This window comes from Galeopterus variegatus, unplaced genomic scaffold (genome assembly GCF_000696425.1).
Source record: "Galeopterus variegatus unplaced genomic scaffold, G_variegatus-3.0.2 Scaffold6092, whole genome shotgun sequence".
NCBI classification, from domain to species: domain Eukaryota; kingdom Metazoa; phylum Chordata; class Mammalia; order Dermoptera; family Cynocephalidae; genus Galeopterus; species Galeopterus variegatus.
This window is the reverse complement of record NW_007732203.1, coordinates 1-7,908: the sequence shown is the minus strand read 5'-3', so window position 1 is coordinate 7,908 and position 7,908 is coordinate 1.

Below are 7,908 nucleotides of genomic sequence, written 5' to 3'. Positions count from 1 at the left end.
AGCGCCGCCGCGCTTCCCAAGCGGCACACTTATCCAGTGCGCCACCGGGCCGGCCCCTAGGCTCATCTTTTGATTATAAATGGGCACCAAAGCTTTTTAATTCATAGAAAGTCAATGTCCTCTAATTTAGTTTGAGGAAACAAAGGGACAAGAGAAGTTAGGTTCATCTCATGTTTTCTAAGAATGGAAATGTGGTGGAAGGGATCTTTGCTGTGTGAACAAGGTAATTTATGGATTTGAGTATAAAGACTTAATAAGAAATAAAATTTTACCTGTAGCATTTTCTGTCTGATCTGAGTACTTATAGCCAACTCAGTTCATATGTCTTTTTGACAATGATGCAAACAGCAGTCATGTTAGCATAAACCTAAAATGTGCTTTATTTAGAGGCCTGACCAACTGCATTTTCCTAATTCTGTCTTTGGACTCATCTTTGGGCCTCCAAATTTGAATGAACAGTCCCTGCCAACCACTGCTGAGCTTTGACAAAGTCTAGCCAAAAAAAATGGGCAAATTAAAAACAGTTCCACACTGTTGTGTGATAATCTACTAGTCCGGTTACCTAGTGACTGAGTTAATTGGGAGGCAGTGTGGTATAGTGGATAAGAACTGTGGGTACAGACCTGCGTGGAAATCCCACCTCTGCTGTTTACATGCTGGGTGGCTTCAAGCAAGTTACCTGATCTTTCTGAATCTCAACTATCTTATTGGTAAAATGGGGGTAATAATAATACCTACTTCATAGGAATATTAGGATTCAGTCAAATAATATTTCTGAGGCACACAGTAAATTTTTAAGTGTATCAATTATTATGGATATTATTATGTATGATAGCTACCACAATGAGTAGAATTTGATAAATGCTATGGCTCTTTTGCCCTAAAAATGTACATATCTATATCTTCATTGGGTAAATATCTCCCCTGACGGACTTGTTTCTGGATAGCAGGTTAAGAATCCCCAACTTAATTCAACCTTCTCATTTTGTAGNGACTTGTTTCTGGATAGCAGGTTAAGAATCCCCAACTTAATTCAACCTTCTCATTTTGTAGGCAGGGAGATTAAAACCAAACAAGTGGCAATTTCTCAAAGTCAGGCAGTGTTTGGCAGAGCTGGGACTGGAGCTTGGGGTCTGGTCTCCCGATTCATTGCTGTACTGACTATGCTGCCTATTTCATGTGCAGAAGGCCTAGAACATTCTTTGGCTACACTGATATGTATATAGAAGACACAGGACATTTGCAAAAGGTACAAATAAAGACCTTCACAAACCTCCAAACTTGTCAATATGGAAATTGGAAATATTCTTATGGTTCCTTGTTTTTCCCAAATCGTATTTTCATAAGGATTCACGTTCCCATGCAAATCCTTTTATGTGAATACAATTTTACTAAAGTATCTTCCCTTGCTTGTTGGCAAATTTTTGCAAGGAACTTGAATTTGTAATCACTTCACAGGTACCCATAGACAAGGAAGGAATGTCCAAGTTACATTGCCAGAAGGTACTGGGTCCTTGGGACCTAAAAACTATTCCAAACACTGTCTGCATCATCCAGAGGATCCAAGTTTGTACTTCAGTGAAATTTCACCCAAGAATATGTCATGGATCTTTGAAATTGCTCATGAATAATTGAAACAATGATTGTTAAGTTCTTTAATGCTAAATATTTACTCCTTAATGATCCCATTATACTTGATGTTGGTCAGACCACTGTGTTCCATCAAGGGCCATATTTTAAGAGAGCTGTGGCCAAATGTAAGTGCACATGAAGACAAGCAATGAGGGTGGGAAGGAGTTCTGGGAGTGGACTTATGTGAGGGATGGTGAAGGAATTGGGTATATCTGCTCTGGAAGAGCGATGAAGAGCAGTAATAAAAGCTGCCTTCAATTATTTTAAGGCTGTCATGGGAGGAGGGATTTTACCTACTGTGTCATACTGGAGATTTCAAGGAGGCATATTTTAAGTTGTTTATTAAAATTTTTTTTAGGTGATACTTGAACAATAATAATAACTATAACAATCAAGGCTGCCAGTAACTGAGCCCTTAATGAGTACCAAGCAGTGTGCTTCATACTTTCCGGGGATTGTAATCCCTCCCTGTTCTATAGATGATGAAAATGGGATTCAAATAGGTGTGGGAACTGGCCCAAGGGCACCCCTGAAGTGGCAGGTCTGTAGAGTGAGCCTCCTGGAGAGTGAGTGTCCTCTCACAGGGCGGAGGAGAGGCTGCAGGAGGCGTGGGTCCATCAGCACAGGCTGCCTTGCGTTCCTGGCTGCCTTGTGTTCCTCTGTGCCTGGTGTGCCAGTGCGGGGCCTGGCCTCAGCCAGCACTCAGCAAAGGGCTGTGCAGCGACAAGTGAGCAGAGCCTGTGTTTGGTGGGAGCTTGGACGTCTCTGACTGGACTCTAGGGCCTTTCGAACTTACTAATCATCTAGCAGAAAACAAAATACACATCCCCATCACTTGGCTGTTGGATAAAAGTTCATCACAGTTAGAGCCTGGCAAGGCTGGACTAGGGGAAAGAGCAGCAGGCCACGAGGGTGCTGAGGGTAGGATTTTCCTTACAGTTCTATCAATTGGATATGCCCAGAGTGATCTGGTGTTTCCTTGCGAATTGTGGCCATTTATTGCCCTAAGTGCTGCTCTCTGCATTTTGTGGAGCTTGATGGGATATGATGAACTTTGTGGAGACAGAAGACTTTGAAAAGTCTCTAAGAAATGATTCCCATTGCCTTCGGGTTAGGGGCTGATTTTTAGGAATAACAAATGTCTTGTATTAGTTTCACCCTTTGACCACCTGCCATAAAATGTCTCCTTTGATCCTTGAGATAAAGAAGATATAATCGCCATTTTACAGAAGACAATGAAGCTCAGAGAAATTAAGGGACTTGCTCAAGGTTACATGAAGGTCCAGTCTCCCTCTGAGCTCCAGGGTTGGATATCATCTGCCTATGCGGTCCCTCTACTTGGATAGAAAATGGGCGCCTCAAATCCAGCATGACCTAAACAGAGCTCCTGATCCTGTTCCTTCTCCAGTAATCTCTGTCTCAGTAGATGGCATCACAGACAACCCAGGTGCATTAGTTTCCTGTTGCTGCTAGAACAAATTACCACCACTTAAAGCAGCACAAATGTTGGGCCGGCCCGGTGGCACACTGGAGAGCGCGGCGGCGCTCCTGCGGAGGGTTCGGATCCCATGTGGAGACTCATTAGTTTCCTGTTGCTGCTAGAACAAATTACCACCACTTAAAGCAGCACAAATGTTGGGCTGGCCCGGTGGCACACTGGAGAGCGCGGCGGCGCTCCTGCGGAGGGTTCGGATCCCATGTGGAAACTAGTTCCCGCTCACTGGCTGAGCGCGGTGTGGGTGCAACACCGAGGGTTGCGATCCCGTTGCTGGTCCCTGGTACGGGCGCGACACCGAGGGTTGCGATCCCATTACCGGTCAGTAAAAAAGACAAAAAGGAAAAAAAAAAAAAAAAGCAGCACAAATGTATTATTTCACAGTTTTGGAGGCCAGAAATCTAAAGTGGGTTGGTAGGGCTGCTCTCCTTCTGGATGCTCTAGGGGAGGTTGTTTCTTTTTCTTTTCCAGCTTCTAGAAGCTTCTGACATTCCTTTGTTCATGGCCGGTGTCACTCTGACCTCTGTGTTCATTGTCACTTCTCCTTCTCTGACCCTCCTATCTCCATCTTTCTCTTATAAGGACCCTTGTGATTATGTTGGGCCCACCCAGATAATCCAGGATTATCTCCCCATCTCAAGATCCTTAACTTAATTACATCTGCAAAGTCCCTTTTGCCACGGGGCATCACATATTTAAAAGTTTCGGAGATTAGGACATGGGCATCTTTAGGGGCCATTATTCTGCTTGCCATACCATGTTCACAGGCCAAAACCAAAGGGTGACCCTCTGTTCTTTCATCCAGTTCATCAGCAAGCCCTGTGGGACCTAGGCCACCACCATCTCACCCACCACCCTCCCTCACCTGGACTGTTTATTGCCAGAACTTCCACCTGATCTTCCACCCCTGCCTCCCCATGGTCCATTGCCATGCAGCAGCACGTTTAACAATGTGGGTCAGATCGCACCACTCTCCTGCACACAAGCCCTCCAGGAGGTGTATATTTCATTCAGAACAAATACCCAAATCCCTGCCCATGGTCCTGGGCCCTACTGTCTTCCCCCCATGGCCTTACATTTCTATCCTCTCCTCTCTCCCTGCCTCACTCACTCTGCTCCAGCCACACCAGCCCTCTTGCTATTTCTTAAACCATGCCAGGAAATGTTCTTCCCTCAGATATCTGCATGGCTCCCTCCCTCCCTTCTTTCATGTCTCTGCTCAAATTTTACCTTCTCAGTGCTGCCTGCCAAGTCACCTGCTCACCCCAACACTCTCTGTCATTTTGTCCTGCATTACCTTCCCATCTGAGCACTTGGCACGGCTGACGGTATATGGTATATGTACAGCTAGCCTTCCTCCCAGAGAGGGAAGTCCTGTAAGGCAGAGGATCTGCATTTTCTCAGACCCTGGAATGATGCCTTGCACATAGTAAGAGCTCAATAAATGTATAAATGAAACCTGGGTCTTCTGGCTTGGGTTGGGTTATGCTCTCCCTCCACATTTCCTCTTCATAGGTGGTTAAAGAAAAGTATGATTTTGTAACATTAGCAAAGTGTTTGTTTTCCTGAAACCTTCCCAAATAAGAGTCAGCAGACATCAAACATGCCCCTCCCTGTGTCTGCTGGGAGGTGGGTAGGTGGGCAGGTGAGTGGCGCTAAAGTATGATTTTGTAACATTAGCAAAGTGTTTGTTTTCCTGAAACCTTCCCAAATAAGAGTAAGCAGACATCAAACATGCCCCTCCCTGTGTCTGCTGGGAGGTGGGTAGGTGGGCAGGTGAGTGGCTCTCTCTCTCTCTCTCTCTCTCTCTCTCTCTGTCCCCCCAGATGAAGGCCTGTCCCTTCCCCAGCAAAGCACTGAGCTGTTTAAGGAGAAATTCTCAAGGTGAACCAAATGACTGCTTGAGAGCCTCCGCTGGCTGCACACCGCTTGTAAAACAGGCACACATTTTGTTACCCTCTTATCAGAGATGGTGACCCCACACATAGGGTTTTCACACCCAGAGTTAATTTCTGACCGAACACAGCATTTTGGGTGAGTTTAATATGGGGATGATTATGCTTGAGAATATTCACTTGGCCCCAAAGCACCTCCCATGTTCTGGGTATGTGGGCGAGCTCCACAGGACGCACCTGAGCTCCGGAAACAGGTAGCATCCTTTTCATTAGTTCAGCCAGAATTTTTTGAGCATCCTCCATGTGCTGGGGACTGAGATGAGTGCTGGAGACACAGAGCACAGACACCTCCAGTTGTTGCTCTGGAGGAGCTCGTGATCCATTTTGGTGCTGCTTAGAGTGTGGTCCATGGACCAGCAGTATCAGCATCACCTGGAAATTCATTAGAAATGCAGACTCTGAGGTCCCACACCTGATCTCCTGAATTAAAATCTGCATTTTAACAAGATGCCCAGGTGGTGCATCTGCACATTAGTGCTTAAGAAGCATTGCTGTAGGGAAAGTGACATACACGTAAACAGATAGTCTCTATACACTGTATTATTATGTTCAGAACAGGAAGAGTAAGATGCACCAGCTGTCCAGGGAGGGGCCTCAAACCCAAGTGAGTGTGTGAGTGCATTTTGTGTGTGTGGCAGTAGGGTGTTGGTATAATGGTCAGGAAAAGCCAGCAGAAATAGTTAACAGCAAGGTAAATTTTGAAGGAAGGAGTAAACATTTTACTAATAATAACAATCATAGCTTTCACTTAATGAATACTGAATAATGGTGTTAATAAATAATAGTCATCACTTGCATAGGTCTTAGCATGCTCCTGGCCCGTGCCTACTCATTTTAATTTCTAATGCACTCATTTTAATACATAACTCATGTTAATCCTCACATATCTCTGTGAGGTATGCACAGTTATTATCCCTACTTTTTAGATAAGGAAACTCACAGAGGTCAAGTAATTTGCTCAAGGTCACACAGTGAGCAAATGTTAGCAATGGTATTTGGGTTTGGTTCCAAAGCCTGCAGACCACAGTTCTGGCTCTACTCTTAGGTGTGTGTGTGTGTGTATGTGCACATGTGAGAGAGAGAGTGAGCCCCTGCCAGCTCCCTGGTATCGCTAAAGTACAAACTAGGAGGTGAGGAAGGTGAGCACTTGGGAGAGAAGAGGCTGGGGAGGTAGGGAGGAATCTGCTTCTAATTCATATGCTTTGGTGTCAGTGTTTTGCCCTTTTCCTCTGTCAGGGGTGAAAGTTTCTAATGAACACCTTTTGGGGTTATTCCAAGAGAAAAAGAAGGTTTCTGGTTTCAGGTGCAGCCATGAGGGTCTCCAAAGCTGGAGAAGGAAGGCAAAGAGCATTTAGCTGGGCTCCCGACTGTGATTGCTGGAGTGCCAGGGATCTTCAGCTGGGCAATTCCATTCTTGGCATGTCTGCCCTTCCTCCTCGGGGAGCCTGCTTTGCTGTGATGAGACAGAGGCAGAGAGTGTGACTCTGCGTCCTGTTAGCCTCTCCGGGATGAGGAAATCACACATGCTCTCTCAGGATGATGTAAAGAGATGGCTAAAAGATATCGAGGCGTTCCAGATACAGATCTCCTCAGATTTGGCATTGACTGGGCCTGGGAAGGGCCTGCATCGCAGTCCTCCCCCACCTGACCTTACATTGGGTAGTCTGTCCCTCGACCAGGACATGCAGCACTCCACCTACTGCATGTCGAAGAGCTGTATTGACTTGTTCCTAGCAGGCAACTGTCTGACTTCCATTTCACATCAGCTGTCATCTGCTGTACTGTTCAGCACCAAACACAGGGTTGGCCTATTCCTGCCTTTTTTTCCTTTTGTGACAGTGTTTTCTTTCTTTCTTATTTTTTTTTTTAAGAAAGCTCCCTGATGGTCCTGGTTTTCCTTCATCTGTGTTTGATATTCTGCCTGTTACGTAGAACTTTCAGAGTGCTCCTGTTGATGATACAGTTCCTCGGGGTTTTTTATTTGTTTAAACAAAATTTGGGAAAAGGTAAAGTGTCTATATACGAACTGTATAAATCTGCATTGTCCAGTATGATAGCCTCTAGCTACATTTAGCTGCTAAGCACTTGAAAATGTGGATAGTCTGAACCAGATGTGCTATAGGGTAAGACAGACACCATGTTACAAAGACAATACAGAAAATGTAAAATATCTCATTAATAAAGAGGCAAAATATTGCATTTATAATTTTTATGTTACCTTATTGAATATTTTGGATATATTAGGTTAAGTAAAATGTAATATCAAAATTGATTTCACTTGTTTCTTTTTACTTTTTAAATTGTAACTGCTAAACAATTTAAAATTATATATGTGGCTTGCATTTGTGGCTTGCATTATATTTCTCTGGGGCAGTTCCTTTCTAAATCCACTTGACCAGAAGCAGCCAACAAGGTTTCTGTCCGCTGGAATCTATATTTATTTAGAGCCAAGGAATCTATATTTATTTAGAGCCGACAGTCAAGTCAATTCAATTCCCCTACCTAGGGTTTTCTCTCCCCTCCTCTCCTCCCCTATTCCCTGGACCTACTAATCAGATCCTGTTTAGGTTTTGGGCACTGAGCCTACTGATCACCGAGTGGCTATTGGTGGACCCTTTGTCTCATCTTTGCCAACATCTGGACTTTTTCTGGCACCCGCAGCAGTCTCCTCTTGGTCTGCCAGCCCTAAATGTGAGTGACCCTCACAGTTCTGACCTCTCCTCCCCTGCCCTTCCTCTCTGCTCCTTTCCCCTGGTTTGGGACTGAGATTCACATTGAACCCCTTTCAGCTGGCAGTGCAAGCCTCTGTGGTCCATCAGGAAAGAG